Raw genomic sequence first — 21,609 nt, 5'->3', positions numbered from 1 at the left:
AGGATTTAAGTGGTTCTAAGTAATAACAGACAGAACAAAGTAAATTACCAAACAAAATAAAATAAAACATACCCAAGTCTAAGCCTAGTACAGTAGGAAACTAAATGCAGGTAAATCTCACCCTCAGAGATGTTCCAATAAGCTTCTTTGACAGACTAGACTTCCTCCTAGTCTGGGTCCAGCAATCACTCACACACCCCGTAGTTACTGTCCTTTGTTCCAGTTTCTTTCAGGCATCCTTTGGGGTGGAGAGGCTATCTCTTGAGCCAGCTGAAGACAAAATGGAGGTGTTTCCAGGGGCTTATATAGTCCCTCTCTTGTGGATGGAAACCCCTCTCTCCCCCGTGTAGAATCACAGCTACAAGATGGAGTTTTGGAGTCACATGGGCAAGTCACATGTCCATGCATGACTCAGTTCTTTACAGGCAACGCCATGGTTCACATGTTAGCCCGAATGTTCCCAGAAAAGCTCAGATGTGGATTGGCATCTATCAAAGTCCATTGTCAACTTAAGTGTTTTTTTGATTGGGCACTTACTGAGAATAGACTTTTCTCAAGAAGCTGACCAAATGCTTCACTGAGGCTACTTAAAATCAAACAGGTACACAGCCAATATTCACAACTGCGATTACAAAAATGATGCATGCATACAAATAGGATGAATATATTCAGTAGATCATAACCTTTGCAAAGATATGTCACATGGCCTATCAAGCATAAAACATATTCCAGTTATGTCATATTTACACTCATAAGCATATTCCTATAAAGCATTGCGGGGTGCAACGTCACAGCCCAAAGTTGCATTTTTTGGAAAATTTACCAATTGTGTAAAATCTTTTGCCCTGCTCTACTGGTGCGAGAGGGGAGATCTGGGCCCATGGGCAGTGCAGCCCACACCAGGGGCAGGGGAATAGAACTAACCCTCAGCCTCAGGCAGGTGTCAGGAGATGGGAAAATAGGTCCAGGGAGGGGGAGCAATAAGGAATCCCTTGCCTAGTTCTCTGAGTGGGGAGATGGCCAGGGGGTGGCCCCACAGACAGACGAATGGATGGGCGAGTGTGCAATAAGGGATGGATGGATGGATGGATGGATGGATGGATGGATGGATGGACAGGTCAATGTGGGAATATGTAGGTGTACAGCGGGTAAGTTTATGGGTAGAGACCAGGCTGGTTGGGGTGAGGGGATGATCCAGGGGGAGGCCAGGCTGGGGGGGGGGCAAAGGAGCTGATCCAGGCCAGCAGGGGATGGGGCTGATGGATTAGGGGTTGCACTGGGCTCTTGGTCTTACTCTCCAGACTCCCTTTTGAACCCCTCCCTGTCTCACTGCATATCGGGTCATCGGGGGCCAGGAAGCCGCTCTCAGCTCCAGAACCTGGATGGCCTACGTGCAAATTGGGACAACAGGAAGTTGCAGAGGGTTCCTGATCAGGGAGGACGTGGTGGTGACAGCAGCTCATTGTAACTGCAACCTGGGGCAGGACTGGAGCTGGCAATATGTTGCCCCAAAGACTAGATGTTTATGGGATGTGAAAATTACAAATTTCCCTGGGTGCCTGTTAGATATTAAAGCCCAACCCCCCAAACTACCATGGTGAATATCCCAGCTGACCTTTGTATTCAAATCCCTGTGATTGAGTCACTTCACTCAGTTGAAATGTGGCTTCTTCTCAGGTCTTTTCCCTTGGCCATCGCTTCACAGACCCAGAGACTTGGCTGTTCTTAATCAATCAAGAAGCCCCCTACTTGCCTTTGGGGACCTGAGCCCTACTGAACAGAACAACCCTGTAGGCAATTGACATAGATAAGCTCTGGGGCTCAGCTGTTGCACCAGAGACTGATCCAATCCCTAGGATTTCCTACTACATTCACTTACAATCATCAGCCATCAATGGCTCCGTGTCCTTAGCACATTTCTCACTCTGCACATCATTAATTCTCTGAGCACTAAAGATGCCCTTTGCCTTATGGCGCTCTATGAATGTGGTCCCTGCTAGTTCTAGTTTTGTTGGGGGGGTGTTAGATTAAAGAATCCAATACACTCACCTCAAGTTATTGTTGGAGGTTCTCGTAGGCCATTGATGTGACTTATGAAGGAGAAACGGGCAGAGAGCCTGGCTTAGTTAAAATCCAAGTTATGGTTCCTTGAGGACTCACTAGGCCAAGAGCAGAGTCAACCGGGGGACACCCAGATACTGAGATTAAAGAAAGATGAAGAGATTCAGTCTCTGTCATGAAGTCTCACCACTACTTCTCCTGTCCTGCTAACCCTGGAGGAGGGAAGGAGCTGTCCAGAGGGGCTAGGCCAAGCATCTGGGAACCCTTCTGGACTTCCACATCTTCTCTGATGCACTCAGCAAGCTCTTTCATCCCACATAATGACCTCTCTCTCCAGGGTTATTTGAACAGGCAGATCTGGGCTTCTTGCTACTTCCATCTGTATCCAGGATATGGTGACGGTGCATAAAAAACTCTTTGATCCTTTTCTTATTTGTATGTTTTATTCACTCCAGTGACCTTATTTCAAAGTTACAACTAGGTTAGGGCCTTAGACCTTCCCATGGGTATTTTCCTTCTTTTTCCATATGCAGTTCAATGATTCAGCGTGTCCAAGATCATTGTGATCATCTCATATGACCTCCTGTACAACACAGGTCAGAGAATGTCTCCCAAATAATTCCTTTTGATCTACAGCAGATCTTTAAAAAATCCAGTCTTGTTTAAAAATTGTCAGTGATGGAGAATCCTCTATGACCTTCGGTAAATTGTTCCAATGGTTAGTTATAGTCCTTGTTAAAAATTCATATCATGAAACAATCATTGAGAAAGAAAAACAAACAGAATCCTGTATAGTCCCTCTGCATTTCAAACCAATTTATCTTGAGTTTCTCAGTATAAGGCAGGCTTTCCAACCTTTCCATCATTTGTGTGGCTCTTCTCTGACCCCTCTCCAATTTATCAATGTCTTTCTTGAACTGTGGATGCAAGAACTGGACGATGGGTCACCCCGAATAGCAGAGCAGTCCATTGGTCAGTCTTTTGGGGTCTCTTTGGCCAACCAGAGAGGAGAAGGAGGAAGTCCATCCATATGTAGGTGCATAAAATGGTCTCTGTGTTACTCAGTCACACAAATGTAGGTAGAAATCTGCACAGGTCCAGGAGCAGGGCAGGTGTCCCTTCCAGAGGGGCTGTGATGGCCCCACCCCGCTGTCCAATGGGCACTAAAGCCCCCATATTCTCCGCTTGGCTTTTCCAGCAACATCTTTGTTTTCCTGGGAGTCACAGACTTTATGGACCTGGGATAGAACTGGCAATGGATCCGGCCCTGTCACATAACCCGGACTACAACAAGGAGAACATTCACAATGACATCATGCTGCTGAAGGTACTGCCCCCATCCCATCAGCCCACCCTCAGTGACCTCACATTGTTCCAGGTACCACCCCTATCCAATCAGCCCACCCCCACTGAGTTCACACTGCTGCAGGTGCCGCTCCCATCCCATCAGCCTGCCCCCAGTGAGCTCACACTCACTCCTTGGACTCACATTCATACTTTGCCTGGGTGTTGCTGCTCCTTGCCAGCTGCTAACCATGCACTGATCCGGGTCATAGAATCATAGAGAATCATAGAATATCAGGGTTGGAAGGGACCCCAGAAGGTCATCTAGTCCAACCCCCTGCTCAAAGCAGGACCAATTCCCAGTTAAATCATCCCAGCCAGGGCTTTGTCAAGCCTGACCTTAAAAACCTCTAAGGAAGGAGATTCTACCACCTCCCTAGGTAACGCATTCCAGTGTTTCACCACCCTCTTAGTGAAAAAGTTTTTCCTAATATCCAATCTAAACCTCCCCCACTGCAACTTGAGACCATTACTCCTCGTTCTGTCATCTGCTACCATTGAGAACAGTCTAGAGCCATCCTCTTTGGAACCCCCTTTCAGGTAGTTGAAAGCAGCTATCAAATCCCCCCTCATTCTTCTCTTCTGCAGGCTAAACAAGCCCAGCTCCCTCAGCCTCTCCTCATAACTCATGTGTTCCAGTCCCCTAATCATTTTTGTTGCCCTTCGCTGGACTCTCTCCAATTTATCCACATCCTTCTTGAAGTGTGGGGCCCAAAACTGGACACAGTACTCCAGATGAGGCCTCACCAATGTCGAATAGAGGGGAACGATCACGTCCCTCGATCTGCTCGCTATGCCCCTACTTATACATCCCAAAATGCCATTGGCCTTCTTGGCAACAAGGGCACACTGCTGACTCATTCTCTCTCTCTCCTGCCCATGGCGGCTGTGGCACGGCACGGAGCTTACCGAGTCAGTGGTGCTCGTCCACCTGCTGTAGGCCGATCACCACGTCAGCCCAGGCTCCGAGTGCAGCATGGCCGGGTGGGGTCAGACCGGCGTGAACACCACCACCGACAGGCTGCAGGAGGTGGAGCAGGAGGTGGTGTCAGACCGCCTGTGCAGAGACTGGTACCACCATGACAACCCCATCACCATGCTCCCCCCCACCAAGAAACCAGCATTCTAGGTAAAGATCCCCCCGACCCAGAGACACTTGGGGTACACTAAGCTGCTCCAGTGCAAGGAGCTGGTTGAAACCAATATGACCGTGCCTCTCCCATGCTCCAGTGCTCCAAGAAGGAAGCCCATAGTGCATCATGGGAGATACAGCCCACCCAGGGAAACCAGTATCTAGGATGTCTCCAGAGAGGTATCTCCAGTGTTAGTGGCCTTGTGCAAGGTGCTGGTGGAAACAGGAGGAAATGTAACATGGGTTGATGCACACATAGACAAATAACAAGAATTACTTCTCTGAGTCAGGGGCTCATCAGCTGGAAGCAACAGAGCAGGGCGGAGACCTGGATGTGTCAATAGATTGCTGGATGACCATGGGCCATGGCCGAGAGAAAGGACCATGCTATCCTGGGATGGACCAGGTCAGGTGTCTCAGGTAGAGAGAGAGGGTTTAATGCCAGTAGAGAAGGCACCGGGCAGAGCTCAGCTGGAATCTGGTGCAGAGTTCTGGGCAGCCCTGTCCCAGAAAGAGGGATCCCGGCTGAAGCAGGTGCCAAGAATGGCTGGTGGGATGATCAGTTGAATGGAGACACAGTCTGATGAAAGGGGAATAAAACACATAGGCTAGGTTAGCCTAAAACATAGGCAGAGCGGGGTCTGATTGCTCTATAAATACATGAGGAGGGGGAGGGAATACCAGGGAGGGAGACAAGCTGTTGAAGCTAAAGGACAAATCAAATGGAGATAAATGTGGCAGGGATCAATGGAGGCTGGAGATGAGAAGAAGGTTTGTAACCATCAGAGGGAGAAGGTTCTGGAACAACCTCCAATGGGAGCAGTTGGAGTGGAGTAGGGTGGGGGGGGGAACAACCTAACAAGGATGCAGACAGAGCTTGATAAGTTTATTGATGGGATGATAAAACAGGGCTGCCTGAGACAGCAGGAACTGGACTCGGTAGGGCCCTTCCAGTCCTGTGTTTCCATAAGGGCATGAGGCACCTGAAATACACCTCCCATGATGCACCATGACGAGACATTGTTGGGCTTTGATTTTTTAGCAAACTGTTCCAGGGAAAAGGTTGATGAAAAAGGGGAATCCCCCGCACCACCACGTATTCTGACCATCTCTACTCTTCACCTTCACTGGAGGCTCTACTGGTGAACTCAACCCTGAGGCCACCCAACAGATAGGACCCTGGGTGAAATCCTGGCCTCATACATGTGGATGGGAGCTTTGCTGTTGATGTCCCTTGGGCCAGGATGGCACTGGAGCTGAGGGAGAATCAGTGTTCCCATCTCACAGGAAATAGCAACATTTCAATCTTTGTTTTCAAAGAACATTTTTGGCAGAACGGAAATTCCAAAAGCAGACTTGACTCACAAATGTTGAAATGTTTCATTGCAACATTTTTTAATCAAAATGAAACATGCTGAGATATGAACAGATTGAAACATTTCCTTCCGTGTGAATAAACTGGAGAGAGTCCAGAGGAGAGAAACAAGAACAAAAAAAAGTTCAGAGATTTAGAAAGCCTTATCTAGGAGGAAAGGCTGAAAGAATTCTGCATATTCAGGCTAGAGAAGATGAGGCTGAAGGGGGAATGTGATAACCATTGTCAAATACATTAAGGGCTGTTATAAAGAAGACAGTGATCAAATGTTCTCCATAAAAAAACTCTCTAACCCTAAGGATAGTTAAGCTCCTGAACAGGTTGACTAGAGAGGTTGTGGAACCCCTTTCATGGGAGGTGTTCAAGACCAGGTTGGGCAAACATCTGTCAGGGATGGTCTAGGTTTATTTGGTCCAGCCTCGGTGCAGGAGACTGGACTAGATGACTTCTCTAGGTCCCTGCCAGCCCAACATTTCTATGATTGTAGGATTTTGGTTTGTTGACCTCACCTGAAATGCTTCATTTCAAATGAGATCAACATTAAGAAGCAGAGCCTTATCAGCACATTACCTTCTGGGAGTTGTAGTTCAGGCCTCTATTTTCCCTTATGTACTCCCTGTAGTCCCTGTGGGGACTACATCTCCCACAATGCACTGAGTCATGTGATTCCCATGATGCCCCAAAGAGCTCAGTCAGAAGCAAATCCGAGTTGCATTATGGGAGATATACTGCTCCAGGGAGCCATGTCCTTAGGACAGAATGAAGACCTGAACAACAACTCCCATAAGCCAATGCATGGTAAGGAGAAAGCAGTTTAACACCTTGTTGAACTGATTCCAAACTAAATGTTTCAGGACATTTTTTTAAAAGCAAAATATTCTGATTCAGGTTGAACAGACCCAAAATGAAATATTTCCTTTCAATTTTCCTAAAGCAAAAATTGAAAATTCATTTTTTTCTGTGGAATATTTAAATTTTGTAGAAACTGCCATTTCCATGGTTACATCATGCTGTGCAGCTCTAGATTTCTCTCTCTGCTGACCCATTTCCAGGACGGTTCTTTTTGGCAAAAAGGGCTGAGCCTTCAGCAGCAGAGAGCAACTGTCCCACATGCCATCTGAGATTTCTGGAGGACAGGCTGGGCTGGGAAATGCCAGTCATCGATGTTATTCTACTTATTGGCAGGGCGATTCCAGTGGGCCCCTGGTGTGTGAAGGGGTGTTCTAGGGCATCATCTCCAATGAAGATGAGTTAAAGAAGACATTCTCCTTTAAATGGCCAACTTAGCCATACTGGGATCCTTGCCTGGGTGGAACCCCTGAGGTGCTTTAGATCAGAATATTATTTCCTAGGGTTAGAGAAATGCTCTGAATGGCTCAGTCCTGAAATTGCCTTGTGGCTAGAAATACCCCATCAATGTTTTATTCTATTCTATTGTCCACCCAAGCGGCTAGTCAATGTTCGGGGTGCTGCGGTTGTTCCAGCTGGGAACAGAAATTGACAATGGAGTCTGGTATTTCCTTTGATGCAATCTGGAATATATACAAGGAATACAAGGAATATCTGAAGTCCTGTTTCTTTGAGTACAGTCGGAATCAAACAGCAGCAGACAGCTCCTTTGTTCACTGTCCTGAGCCTGCCTTTCCAGACAAGACTCTTATGTCCAAAAAGCTTCTTCTCTAGGCTATGTCTCTCAAGGCCATATTCCTGTGCCTCCACGTTCATAGAATCATAGAATAATAGAATATCAGGGTTGGAAGGAACCTCAGGAGGTCATCTAGTCCAACCCCCTGCTCAGAGCAGGACCAATCCCCAACTAAATCATCCCAGCCAGGGCTTTGTCAAGCCTGACCTTAAAAACCTCTAAGGAAGGAGATTCCACCACCTCCCTAGGTAACCCATTCCAGTGCTTCACCACCCTCCTAGTGAAATGTTTTTCCTAATATCCAACCTAAACCTCCCCCACTGCAACTTGAGACCATTACTCCTTGTTCTGTCATCTGCCACCACTGAGAACAGTCTAGATCCATCCTCTTTGGAACCCCCTTTTAGGTAGTTGAAAGCAGCTATCAAATCCCCCCTCATTTCTTCTCTTCTGCAGACTAAACAATCCCAGTTCCCTCAGCCTCTCCTCATAAGTCATGTGCTCCAGCCCCCTAACACGTTGTGTCTGCCTGGCTTTTTACTTTGTGTCTGACTTGCTTCTGTCCCAGGGTCTCTCTGTTTCTGTTGTGTCTGTCCGATCCACACGCACCATTACCCCTGAACAATATTCGGTGACGACCTTTCCTCCTGAGTTGTTAGAATTCCCACTTTTGTATAGGGTTTTACATCAGCCTAGGGGATTCTGGAGCAAAGTTAGAATTTTCTCTGTTGAATTCCATAAGCCCTCTACAAATACTGAACTGGTTTTCTACCAGTACCCAGTATTACCAGGATACAAAATATATCGGAAGGACAGAACAGGTCGTGCTGGTGGGGGAGTGGCACTATTTGCGAAAGAAAGCACAGAAACAAATGAAGTAAAAATCTTAAATAAACTAAATTGTACTATATAATCTCTATGGATAGTAATTTCATGCTTGAAAAATAAAAATATAGCAGTAGGGCTACATTACAGACCACCTAACCAGGATGGTGTTAGTGACTCTGAAATGCCATGGGAGATTAGAGAGGCTATTAAAATAAAAAAACTCAATAATAATAATGGGGGATTTCAACTCTCCCCGTATTGACTGGGTACATGTCACCTCAGGAAGGGATGCTGAGATAAAGTTTCTTGACACCTTAAATGACTGCTTCTTGGAGCAGCTAGTCCTGGAATCCACAAGAGTAGAGGCAATTCTTGATTTAGTCCTAAGCAGAGCTTAGGATCAGGTCCAAGAGGTGATTATAGCTAGACCCCTTGGTAATAGTGACCATAATATAATTAAAATTGACATCCCTGTGGCGAGGAAAACTCCACAGCTGCCCAACACTGTAGCATTTAATTTCAGAAAGGGGAACTACACAAAAATGAGGAGGTTAGTGAAACAGAAATGAAAAGGTCCAGCGCCGAAAGTAAAATCCCTGCAAGCTGTGTGGAAACTTTTTAAAGACACCATAATAAAGGTTCAACTTAAATGTGTACTCCAATTTAAAAAACATATTAAGAGAACCAAAAAAGAGCCTCCGTGGTTAAACAACAAAGTAAAAGAAGCAGTGAGAGGAAAAAAGGCATCCTTTAAAGAGTGGAAGATCAATCCTAATGAGGAAAATATAAAAGAGGATAAACTCTGGCAAATGAAGTGTAAAAATATAATTAGAAAGACCAAAAAAGAATTTGAAGAACAGCTAGCCAAAGACTCCAAAAGTAAGAGCAATTTTTTTTAAAATACATCAGAAGCAGAAAGCCTGCTAAACAACCGGTGGGACCACTGGACAATCAAGGTGCAAAAGGAGCACTCAAAGATGATAAAGCCATTGCAGAGAAACTAAATGAATTCTTTGCATCAGTCTTTACTGTTGAGGATGTGAGGGAGATTCCCAAACCTGAGCCATTCTTTTTGGGTGACAGATCTGAGAAACTGTCCCAAATTGAGGTGTCATTAGACGAGGTTTTGGAACAAATTGATAAACTAAACAGTAATATGTCTCCAGGACCTGATGGTATTCACCCAAGAGTTCTGAAGGAATTCAAATGTGAAATTGCAGGACTACTCACTGTAGTCTCAGAGTAACAGCCGTGTTAGTCTGTATTCGCAAAAAGAAAAGGAGTACTTGTGGCACCTTAGAGACTAACCAATTTATTTGAGCATGAGCTTTCGTGAGCTACAGCTCACTTCCTATCATTTAAATCAGCTTCTGTACCAAATGACTGGGGGATAGCTAATGTGATGCCAATTTTTAAAAAGGGCTCCAGAGGTGATCCCGGCAATAACAAGCCGGTACATCTGACTTCAGTACTGGGCAAACTGGTTGAAACTATAGTAAAGAACAAAATTGTCAGATACATAGATGAACACAATTTGTTGGGGAAGAATCAACATGATTTTTGTAAAGGGAAATCATGCCTCGCCAATTTACTAGAATTCTTTGAGGGGCCAACAAGCATGCGGACAAAGGAGATCCAGTGGATATAGTGTATTTAGATTTTCAGAAAGTCTTCGACAAGGTCCCTCACCAAAGGCTCTTGAGCAAAATAAGCAGTAATGGGATAAGAGGGAAAGTTCTCTCATGGATTGGTAACTGGTTAAAAGATAGGAAACCAAGGGTAGGAATAAATGCTCAGTTTTCAGAATGGAGAGAGGTAAATAGTGGTGTCCCCCAGGGATCTGTACTGGGCCCAGACCTATTTAACATATTCATAAATGATTTGGAAAAAGGGGTAAACAGTGAAGTAGCAAAATTTGCAGATGATACAAAACTTCTCAAGATAGTTAAGTCCCAGGCAGACTGCGAAGAGCTACAAAAGGATCTCGCAAAACTGGGTGACTGGGCAACAAAACGGCTGATGAAATTTAATGTTGATAAATGCAAAGTAATGCACATTGGAAAACATAATCCTTATTATATATAGACAATGATGGGGTCTAAATTAGCTGTTACCACTCAAGAAAGAGAGCTTGGAGTCATTGTGGATAGTTCTCTGAAATCATCCATTCAATGTGCAGCCACAGTCAAAAAAGTGAACAGAATGTTGGGAATCATCAAGAAGGGGATAGATAATAAGACAGAAAATATCATATTGCCTCTATCTAAATCCATGATACGCCCACACCTTGAATACTGCTTGCCAATGTGGTCGCCCCATCTCAAAAAAGATCTATTAGAATTGGAAAAGGTTCAGAAAAGGGCAAAAAAAATTATTAGGGCTATAGAATGAGGAGAGATTAATAAGACTGGGACTTTTCATCTTGGAAAAGAGGTGACTAAGGGGGGATATGATAGAGGTCTATAAAATCATGAGTGGAATAGAGAAAGTAAATAAGGAAGTGTTATTTACTCCTTCTCATAATACAAGAACAAGTTGCCACCAAATGAAATTAATAGGTAGCAGGTTTAAAACAAACACAAGAAAGTATGTTTTCACATAACGCACTGTCAGCCTCTGGAACTCCTTGCCAGAGGGTGTTGTGAAGGCCAATACTATAACGGGGTTCAAAAGGGAGCTAGATAGATTCATGGAGGTTAGGTCCATCAATGGCTATTAGCCAGGATGGGCAGGAATGGTGTTCCTAGCCTCTGTTTGCTAGAAGCTGGGATTGGGTGACAGGGCATGGATCACTTGATGATAACCTGTCTGTTCATTCCCTTCGGGGCACCTGCCATTGGCCACTGTCAGAGAACAAGATACTCATCTTGATGGACCTTTGGTCTGACCCAGTATGGCCGTTCTTATGTTCTTATCAAAATTCCTAGCTGCAGCGTGTCATTGACTGGCTTTAAAACTTTCACCGAATCAGGGAATAGGAACAAGGCCATGTGTTTTAGATGGCCAATATAATACCACAAAGCGTGGCTAGCCGAATTAAACAGACCATGACAATAGCACATTGAAACAATTTATTATTGTGATACTGACTGGAGGTAGGAAAAACCCAGATCGTGGGAACCTGGAAAGCATTGCTGAGCTATATTGGGACAAAATAAAGAATATTCCAAATGTTTGGAAAATATTGAAAACGAACCTTTATTTGAAAAACAAATGGCACTTGAGGGAAAAAAGCTGTTTTTGAATAAAAAAACATTTTCTTTGAACAATTCACACTTCCTTTTCTACCACTGGCCTGTAGATTGGGCTCTCTGTGTGTGAATGATCCAGGATTGGGGGAGGATAAAGGCAGTGGGGGGGATGAAAGGAAGCTGGGATGAGCCATAAACAAATTAGTGCTAAATAAGAACATCTAGGCCCACATCCTCAGAGGTGTTGAGTATTCTAACTTTCATTGAAATCACCAGGTCCCTAAGTATGTTTAAGGATCTGAGCCATACCTTTCTTTCAGCAGATCTCAAAGCACTTTTCAAAGGTGGTTGGGATCATTATTCCCAGATGGGGAAACTGAGGCACAGACAGGGGCCATGACTTGTCCAAAGTCACCCAGCCTCAGAACTGGGAACTGTGGCTGCTAGGCCACACTGCTGCCCTCCAACTCACAGCACCTCAGTCAGGCAGTTCCAGGCCCTGCAGCACCCCCCCTCCCCAGCCCCTCCACCACACTTCTTGTTAATTTCACTTCCCATTTTTAGTGCTCTGCAATCAGTACATATCTGATACAAATGTCTCCAGCAATCAATTCCCTCCTGACCCAAGACATCTGGGGCAGGCGCTGGGTCCACCAGGGCAGGGCAGGTCTCTGGTTAGAGGGTGTGGGGCTGTAACACCTATAATCTGGAATTACATTCACCCCATCCCCACCTCCAAACCCAGGGGCTGTAGAGCAGATGCAGACAAAACTGATCTGTGTGTCTCCACACTCCCCTTTGTCTGGCTCTCTCCATCTGGCAACAAGTGCAGTGCTCGGCAGCACTCCCCGGTACCGGGCGATGCCGTAATGCTGATCCGTGTCTGGCTAAAGGCCAGATTTGTCTGAGCCAGAGGCATGAGAGAGATTCCCAGAGCTGACCTCAGTTGCCCTGCACCCCTCCACCCCAACCTGCTGCAATAGGAAAGCCACATTCCTTTGATAGATTAGTCCATTAAAAGGCCAGAAGAGGAGACCACGGTGCTCCTCCCATCTGACCCCTGCATAGCCGTGGCCCTGGGACGGCCCTGAGCTAATCCCGGCTTGAACTAGAGCAGAGCTGTTAGAGAAACATCCTGTCTTGAGTTACACGTCACCAGGGATGGAGAATCCAGCGCAGGCCTTGGCAGCAGCGTCTCTGAGCCTGACACTGGCCCAGCCACTGAAGGGATTTGAATGAGAAATTCCCAGAAAACGTCATTCAGATCCCCTGGGCTGGGCGCTCTGGCCCGCACTGTATGGGGGTGGGGGCAGAGGAGATGGTCTGATGGTCCCCGCTGGCTGTCACCTCTCCGGCTCTACGAAGAGCTCAGCATCGATGTGACAGAAACCTTCCCACCTTCATGGTGTTTCCTTCTCTGTATTTAGGGCAATTCCTGTTAAACAGAGTCTGTCTCCGGCCGTGTAACAAACACCGCGGGGTTCTCCCACGCTTGGGAGGGGAGACCCCGAACTGCTGAGAGTTACCCTGCGGGTTATTGCACTGCTACGCCTAGTGATGAGCTGCCAAAATCTTAACAACGGGTTCCCTCCTCATCCCACGAGGAGGTCGTTGCCCACCCCCGCCCCCCGGGGACTCCTGCCCCATCCAACCCCCCAAGTTCCTTGACGCCCCCCCCAGGACCTCTGCCCCATCTACCCCCCTCCCCTGTCCCCTGACTTCCCCAAGAACTGGGCAGGAGGGTCTCATGGGCCACTGTAGTGGGTGTCCACCCCGCCCCTAAGAGCCAGAGGGACCTGCCGGGGGGCGAGGTGGGGAGTCCCGGGGGTGCTTACCTGGGGCAGCTCCCAGGAAGCATCCGGCAGGTCCCTCTGGTTCCTAGGGGTGGGGGAGTGTAGCTGGGGGGGAGTAGGGGGAGAGACCGCTCCCCCCACTGATCACATCAAAAGTGGCTCCTTAGGCGCTGACTCCCTGGGTGCTCCGGGCCTGGAGCCCCCATGGGGGAAATTTGGTGGGTGCAGAGCCCCCACCGGCAGCTCCCCGCCCTGCCCCGCACCCGGCCCCAGCTCACCTCCGCTCCGCCTCTGCCTCCTCCCCTGAACGCACCGCCCCGCTCTGCTTCTCCGCGCCCCCCAACCCCCCGCCGGCTTCCCGCGAATCAGCTGTTCGGCGGGAAGCCGGGGAGGGCTGAGAAGCAGGGGGCGGGTTCCCGCTCAGGCCGAGGGTGGCGGAGGTGAGCTGGGGCAGGGAGTGATTCCCCTGCGTGCCTCCCCCGGGTTACCTGCTGCGGTGCGGGTGGCCCTCCTCGCGCCCCCCAGCTCACCTCCACCTCCCTGGGTCTGAGCGGGAAGCCACCGCCTGCTTCTCAGCTCGCCCCGGCTTCCCCCGCGAACAGCTGATTCACGGGCAGCCTGGAGGGGCGGGGGGCAGAGAAGCGGGGGGCGGCACATTCAGGGGAGGAGGCGGAGCGGAGGTGAGCTGGGGCCAGGGGTGGGACGGGGAGCTGCCGGTGGGTGCACCCACCAAATTTTCCCCTTGGGTGCTCCAGGGCTGGAGCACCCGTGGAGTCGGCGCCTAAGGCACCACTTTTGGCCGGTTAAATTTCGAAGCCCTTTTAGAACCGGTTCTCCCTCGCGGAACAAACAGTTCTAAAAGGGCTTCTAAATTAAACAACCTGTTCCAGTGAACTGGTGCGAACCGGCTCCAGCTCACCACTGGCTATGCCCCACTGACCCCAGCTGGGAACTGGCCCATTGACCCCAATGGAGCTATGCCCCATTGACACCAACTGGGGATGTGAGCCACTACCTTGGTGAGGGGGCAGGGAATGGGACATGGGGCTTTTCCTGTCCAGGCAGCGCTATCTCTGATCTGGCCACATAGCGGGGGACTGGCTGGCTCAGGGGTGGTGGCAAATTGAACCTGGGGCCTTTTCCCTCTAGGAGCCGCCGCTCCCATATGGTCCCAGGGAAGAGAACTGGCTGGCTCAATGGGTTGTATTTTCCCGGCCTCAGCACGGTACGCGTGAGAGGCCCTGCTATCACCAACACCTTGACATGCAGTGTTTGGTCTCTCTGACCTCAGCACTTCCCCCTGTCTCTCTCATGGTGTGGGGAGATGTGAGAAGGATCAAAAGGCCAGGTTCCCATCCAGAGCTGAGATGAGTTCAGGTTAACCACAGCCCCCACTACAATAGGCGGGGAGAGACTCTAGTGTCTCTAATGTTAGCAGCAAACTCACGTCCCCCAGCTCAGCACCAAATGTGCATGGAGACAGAGGCTGCAGGGCTCCAGCTGTGCACAATGGGGCATGGGCCAGCCCCAGCTGTGCCAGGCTCCAGTTGCTGAGCATCCCCAGAAGATGCCCAGCTGTGCAGACTCAGCAGCGCCTGACTCTCCTCCCCGCCCACGCGAGAAGGTGTTCAGAGAGCCACACAGCAGAGAGTTTGATGCTGAGGTTTCGTGTTCCGCCCCAGCCATGTCTATAAAACCCCTGGGGCTGTGTTTGAAGCACCTTCTCCTTCCCTGCTCTGGTGAAGAGGATGCTGCTGCTACTCCTGCTCCCCATGGCCATTCCTCTGCCCCCCAAGGCTCGAGCTGCTGAGTATTGGTGGGGGGGGGGGTCGCACAGGGAGCATAGCCTGCACATGGCTTGGTGAAAGGACTTGTGGCTGCTCCCCCAATACAGCAATCCTGGGGAGCTCTGAAAGGAGGCAGGTTCTCCTCACACACATCTTGGGGTGGGGTGGGCATCTGTGGGCTGGTGGAATGGGGAGCAGAGGGGGGGAAGCTGTTTCTATAGATCCATGGGGTTCCTGTCTGCACTAGCGAAGCTTTTCACCAAAGAACATCAGCCACAGACCGTGGGCATGTGACATCCCGTGGGGGCCACATGCAAAGTAATAACCTCCTACTGCTGCCAGCTAACAGCCTTGCCCCTTTAGCTCAAGGACTGTGCCCCAGGGCTGGGGTCAACCACAGAGGTGGGAGGCTATTGCATCAGCACGATTGGGAACCCACCCCAATTTCCAACCCTGGTTGGAGACAGACTCTTCCTGCACCAGTAGCCAGCACAGCAGTGCTCCAAACGCAGCTGACTCCTCTGGCCATCTGTGCAGGGCACAGTGACCTCGGGGCTGCCCTAACCTGTCTGTGCCCCAAGGGGCCATTCTGGTAGCTGGTCAGAGCCAGGCACCTCCATGGCCTGGCATAGATCTGCTCCTCCAAGTCCTAGGCTGCTGGGGGGCCTGCCAGAGTCATTGTGCTTACAGCTGATTTATGGGGCGGGTGTTGCAAGGGCAGGGTGGGTCTGGAAAGACCAAAACCCCAATGATGGAGGGGAGGGGCACAGCTGATCTGAGACATGTGGGGCAGAGTTTCAAGAGAGCTCCACAACCACTGGCCTCAATGGGATTCTCCAGTGAACTCAGTGGGGTGGGAGGGGATTGTCAGTGATTTCCACATTAGCTGGGTCAAGGGGTTGATCCAGGAGAAGGAGGCAGGGAAACTGGGCTGGCTGGTTGAGGGGCCAATCTGGGGCAGCAGAGGTTGAGGATGATGGTGGGGGTGGAACTGGGGTCCTTGGTTAAACTGTCCAGCCTCATGTTGTCCCAAAGCAGGGGAGTTTTACCCCTCCCCTCTCTCTGCCAGGGGAGATCATCAGGGGATGGGAGGCTGGGCGTCACTCCAGACCCTACATGGCCTTTGTGAATATAGAGACAAGAGGAGATGGAGAAGGAGGCGGTGGAAGATTCCTGTGTTATGCTTATAAGAAGCACATGGGATCTTTTTCAGGGGAAAAGGCAATACACCACGTTTATTGAAGATACAACAATTACTATATGCATTCACACACACACACACAAACACACACACAGTGCCCACCAGTCGATGTTATAGTTACCAGTCCAGAGTCTGGATCAATCTAGTGGCCAGCTAGGTTGATCACAGATAGGTAGGAGCCAGGTTCTGTCGGTCACGACACGATGGTCCGGGGAAGTCTTGACAGGATGAACCCAAAGTTTCATGGCAAGGCCCCCTGTTTATACAGTGATTTTCCTTCATTGGGACCAATGAGTTTTGCACCGTTATGCTGTAATCAATTGTGGTTTGATTAATGCTTGTTTTCTTAAATTGTTTTCTCATCCTTTATCTTGTTCTTTCATCAAGTCTCTCAAGGAGTTACCCCATGCTAGTGTGATCACCGCTATCTTGTCCCCATTGATAGGTGCCTGTCTCATCTTTAGAGTCACCAATCTGCCCTCCTCTGACATTTCAATAGGGGCGTGTTCAGCCTCCTGGCACCCTTGCATCTGTCTTCAGTTCCTCCCTAGAACATCTGGTTCGGTGATGACCTTCGCTCTTATCTCTTAACACATCACACACAAACCAGAACTGATTTACACAGAACATTTTGAATGGGAACTTCAAGTTGCAAAGCAAAAGAAAAACAATCATTGCATTCTTTTACTTATTTTAAAATGCTAAACCTACAACAAAGTGGTGACCCTAAAAGGTCTGTTACTGCCTTGAAATCAGTCCAAACACAGATTCTGGCTGATGCATCTCTATCAATGGTTCATTAGGCCATTCCTTTCTGCTATTCAAAAAGGGTGGCTGCCAGGATATGGCCAAATCATACATCAATACATTTAATACACACTACATTATTATTCTTTATCCTTCATTCTAAATTATACAAAATACAAACATAAAATCCTACTACTACACTGGATCCAGGAGAATGTGGTGGTGACAGCGGCTCATTGTAACTGCAACCTGGGGTAAGAAATGCACCAACTGCCATCCCTGAGCAAGCCGATTCCTGTCCTGGGGCATATCTGAACAAGTTCCCCTAGAGGGGAAAGGTGCCATGTGCCATTCCCTGCCCCATGAGCCAGCCAGCCCCTGTCCTGGGGCTTGCCTCTTGTCATTTTGGGCCACTAATATTGGGCTGGGTACAGAAGGTGTCGGCAACAGATAGCCTGATCTGCTGCTCGAGGAATGGTTACCCCCCCTTGGCCTGAGCAGCAAGTGGTGTGTTGCAGGATGTTTCCTTAGGAGGAAAAATCGATTGTAGCATTAGGTCTATTATTTCCTGTTTATTTGCAAAGCATGTCCAAAGTCCTGTTTCTCTGAACGCAGTTGGAATGAAACAACAAGTGACTGTTTCTTTACTCCCAGACCCAAGCTTCCTTCAGCCAGCAATCTGCCCAAAATCTCTCTCCCCAGGCTCAGAGCAGGGTCACGCTACCCATGCTTCTTTGGATGTGACTGGTGCCTTCTCTGGCAGATTCTCTGGTCTTTCTGCTGCTTCTCGCAGACACACACAGCTCCACCGATCAATGCCCCAGCCCCTGTGTTTGCTAGATTGATCCCCAGGGAAACCCCTTCGGTCAAACACTTCAGCTTCTACTCCTCTGACATGCTTGTGGCTATGTCTACATGAAACAGCCTGTATCAGTCCAGCGCTCTAGAGCTGATGCAGTATACTCAGACAAAACAGGTTTTTTCTGCTGGTGTAGGAACACCACCTCCCCAAATAATGTTAGCTACATTGACAGAGGCCCTCTTCCATCAACAGAGCTACCTTGACACTGGGGGGTTACCAGCCTAGCTACTTTGGGCAGGGATGTGGGGTTTTCCCAGCCCTAACCTACATAGCTAAGTTTTAAGTGTAGGCCAGGCCTGTGTGATGGGTGATGATTCTAGTGATTCAGCTTCCTTGTTACCTAAATAAGCTTATAATGGCTTCTGTACATTGATCCTGAGACCAAGACGACTGTGGGACCCACCCACTTTAAGGAGGTTAACGGCCCATGACTGAATCCATTGTATTGGCCGGTCTGCAGCACCTGCATCCCCTTGTATTTCACAGCACCATCACTGTGCTGCTGGGGGCCCACAATGCTGAAATAGATGAAGCAGGGAGGCAGGAGATTGGGGTACGTCACTGAATCCCCCACAAAGAATACAATGATGAAATGCATGAAAATGACATCATGCTGCTCCATGTATCACCCTATTTGTATAACTCTGCCCCAAGAAGTTCACACTACTGCAGGTACCCCCCCCCATCCCATCAACCCATCCCCAGTGATCTCCCACTGTGGCAGGTACCCACCCCCATCCCATCAACCCATCCCCAGTGATCTCCCACTGCTGCAGGTACCGCCCCCATCCCACCGCCCCACACCTGTAACCTCATGCTGCTGCAGGTACTGCCCCAATCCCATCTCCTCACTGCCAGTGACTCTCTGGCTTTGCATTGGCTCTAATTTCTCTCTTCTTGGATCGGGATGTCTCTGCCCATCATCGTCTTTGACCATTGTATTGACCCTGGTCCCTGTGTCCCCTCTTGTTTGTAGCTGGGGCACAAAGCACGGCTCAGTGAACATGTCGGGCTCATTCTTCTGCCCCTGGCCCATCATCCACATGAGTTATGAGGAGAGGCTGAGGGAACTGGGGATGTTAAGTCTGCGGAAGAGAAGAATGAGGGGGGATTTGATAGCTGCTTTCAACTACCTGAAAGGGGGTTCCAAAGAGGATGGATCTAGACTGTTCTCAGTGGTAGCAGATGACAGAACAAGGAGTAATGGTCTCAAGTTGTGGTGGGGGAGATTTAGGTTGGATATTAGGAAAAACTTTTTCACTAGGAGGGTGGTGAAACACTGGAATGCGTTACCTAGGGAGGTGGTGGAATCTCCTTCCTTAGAAGCTTTTAAGGTCAGGCTTGACAAAGCCCTGGCTGGGATGATTTAATTGGGGATCGGTCCTGCTTTGAGCAGGGGGTTGGACTAGATGACCTCCTGAGGTCCCTTCTAACCCTGATATTCTATTATATGATTCTATGATCATCGATTGTGTCCAGGGACTGTGTGCAGTGTCGCCGGCTGGGGCTGGACTAGTGCACAGAATGAGCTGACCTCAGCCACGCTATGGGAGGTGGACATGGTGGTGATGCAGGATGCTGCGTGTCTGAGGAATCCTGATGGGCTCTACCGTGACTATCACGCCTCCACCATTATGTGAGGGGGGACCCAGAGAAGGGCAAAAGTTCTTTCCAAGTAAATCTCCTCCTGCCTTCAAGCTCCCTTGACAAATTGTTATTATTTAAGAGTCTGGTGATGTTGCAGTCGGGCTGCAGAGAGAAGATCAGAGGTCAGTCCCCGCTGCACTTGGTGTTGTACAAATGAATGGGAAAATAGCTGGTCTTCTTCCAGAGGAGGTGGAGACCAGGTGGCTGCCAGGGATGGGAGGATGTGATGCTGAGACTGGCTGGGCTTGCAGGGGATGCTGCTGAGACCTGTTAATTAACTGTCTCTTGTTTCATTTCACAGGGTGACTCTGGGGGCCCCCTGGTGTACCAGGGAACAACCCAGGGCATTGTCTCTTGGGGATCCGAGGATGGGACCCCCCGGCCCCAGCAGTGTGTACTAGAGTCTCCACCTTTATCCCCTGGATCTGGGCGATGAGGAGGAGGCTGAAGCCTTGAGCCACGCTGGGAATCGCTACAGGGGCTGGAGCAATGCCACGTCTTTCCTTTGGAGAGGCCCAGATCTAGGGGCTGCTTCACAGAGGGGCTGAGCTCCCCCAAGGCTGAGTCCCACAGCTATCGCTCTGCTCAGGCAGTGCCCAATCCGTGAGCATCAAGGCAGGGAGCCTAGGGGAGTTAGAAGCCAGGTTCAAGGCCAGATCTCGTTGGCTCCCTTGGAAATCCCATCTCATAGGCTGCCTCTTCGCTTCGGAAACAGCTGGTTTATTTGCCCCTGGAGTAACGGACATGAGGACTCGGAAGTTTGTAGGTCTTCCCCATTTCAACTGATCGAGTGACAATTTAGGGAAGGCCCACATTGTTACCTAATTTACTAAGTTGTGTTAAAACTGCAGCCTGCCCTGTCCTCACTGGGCCTTTCCCGTGTGTTAGTTACCCTGCACTGGCCACTTCCCATTCCAAACCACATGTTCCCAGGACGGGCAAGGCCAGAGGGAGTTTGTTCATGGGAAAGGAAATTAGCAAATGTCCTGAACTGATTTCAGATGAAATGACAGCTCTGAGAGCCTCCTTCTAACCTCCCCTTCCCTGCCCTTCCATGTGGCCTGCTCATTTTGCTCGCTGCCTCTTCACCAGCAATGAATAAAAATGAAGTTGCAAAACAATGAAGTGTTACCTTTCTGGGAATTGAACGAATGCCCCCAGCCTCGGACCCACAGCCAATTGTTGTACCTTGCAGGTGTAACCATGGTCTGGTTTCAGCCCCGTGGGGAATGAATCCCCTAGGTTAGGAATAGTTCATGCTGGGTCTCCTAGAAAGACAAGGAAAATCATGAGTGAAAAAGTGAATCACTGCATTTATTGTTAGTTCTCCTGACTCTGATATCCCACTGCTGACACCTGGACCAGCTCACTGCCAACAGGAGTGCACTTTAGGCCCACTGAAGGAGAAATTAGTACCAGGGTATTCTTCGTTTCCCTTGTACATCATTCCTCTTCCACTCTGTGCACGTATTCTGGGACAGAGGGGTCACAAACAGCAGGCAGGCTAGCCCCCTCCATCAGACATCTCAGCCCAGATGTCAAGATCTGATCCCAGAAAGCCCCTATGACTCTCTCCCCATCTAACTCTAGCCAGGGGCTATTCAGGCAGGGGGCAAACTTCTTTGCCGTTTGCAACAGCTCCCCTGTAACAAAGGTGCATCACAAACCTAGTCCAGGGGCCATCACTGTGATCTATGTTTGTTCAGCACCTGGCATGGTGGGGTCCTGTGCCATGGTTGGGGCACTTAGGTGCTACTGTAATACACCTAATAATTAATGTACAGCACCCAGCACAACAGGGGGCTGGTACTCTGGCCACACCTGAAACTGAACACACCCAGTGTCCCAGCTCAAGCTGCCATCAAATCTGCCGCTGTCACAACACTGGGCAGTGCGGTAAATGCTGACAAGGCGGGGGAAGGTACAGGGGTCGAGCTGGGGCACTTGATGAGTTGGGCCCAGTCACACACCAGGGGTGTGAATCCAGCCAATGAAA

At 49.1% G+C, this 21,609-nt stretch overlaps 1 pseudogene; it reads left to right on the top strand.

Annotated features, from left to right (window-relative positions):
- Positions 1-1,334: 1,334 nt before the first annotated feature.
- LOC140896769 (duodenase-1-like) lies at positions 1,335-20,069 on the top strand (annotated as a pseudogene).
- Positions 20,070-21,609: the final 1,540 nt, after the last annotated feature.

The sequence above is a fragment of the Lepidochelys kempii genome, chromosome 13, assembly GCF_965140285.1.
Source record: "Lepidochelys kempii isolate rLepKem1 chromosome 13, rLepKem1.hap1, whole genome shotgun sequence".
Lineage (NCBI taxonomy): Eukaryota > Metazoa > Chordata > Testudines > Cheloniidae > Lepidochelys > Lepidochelys kempii.
This window is presented reverse-complemented; position numbering and strand designations above follow the sequence as displayed.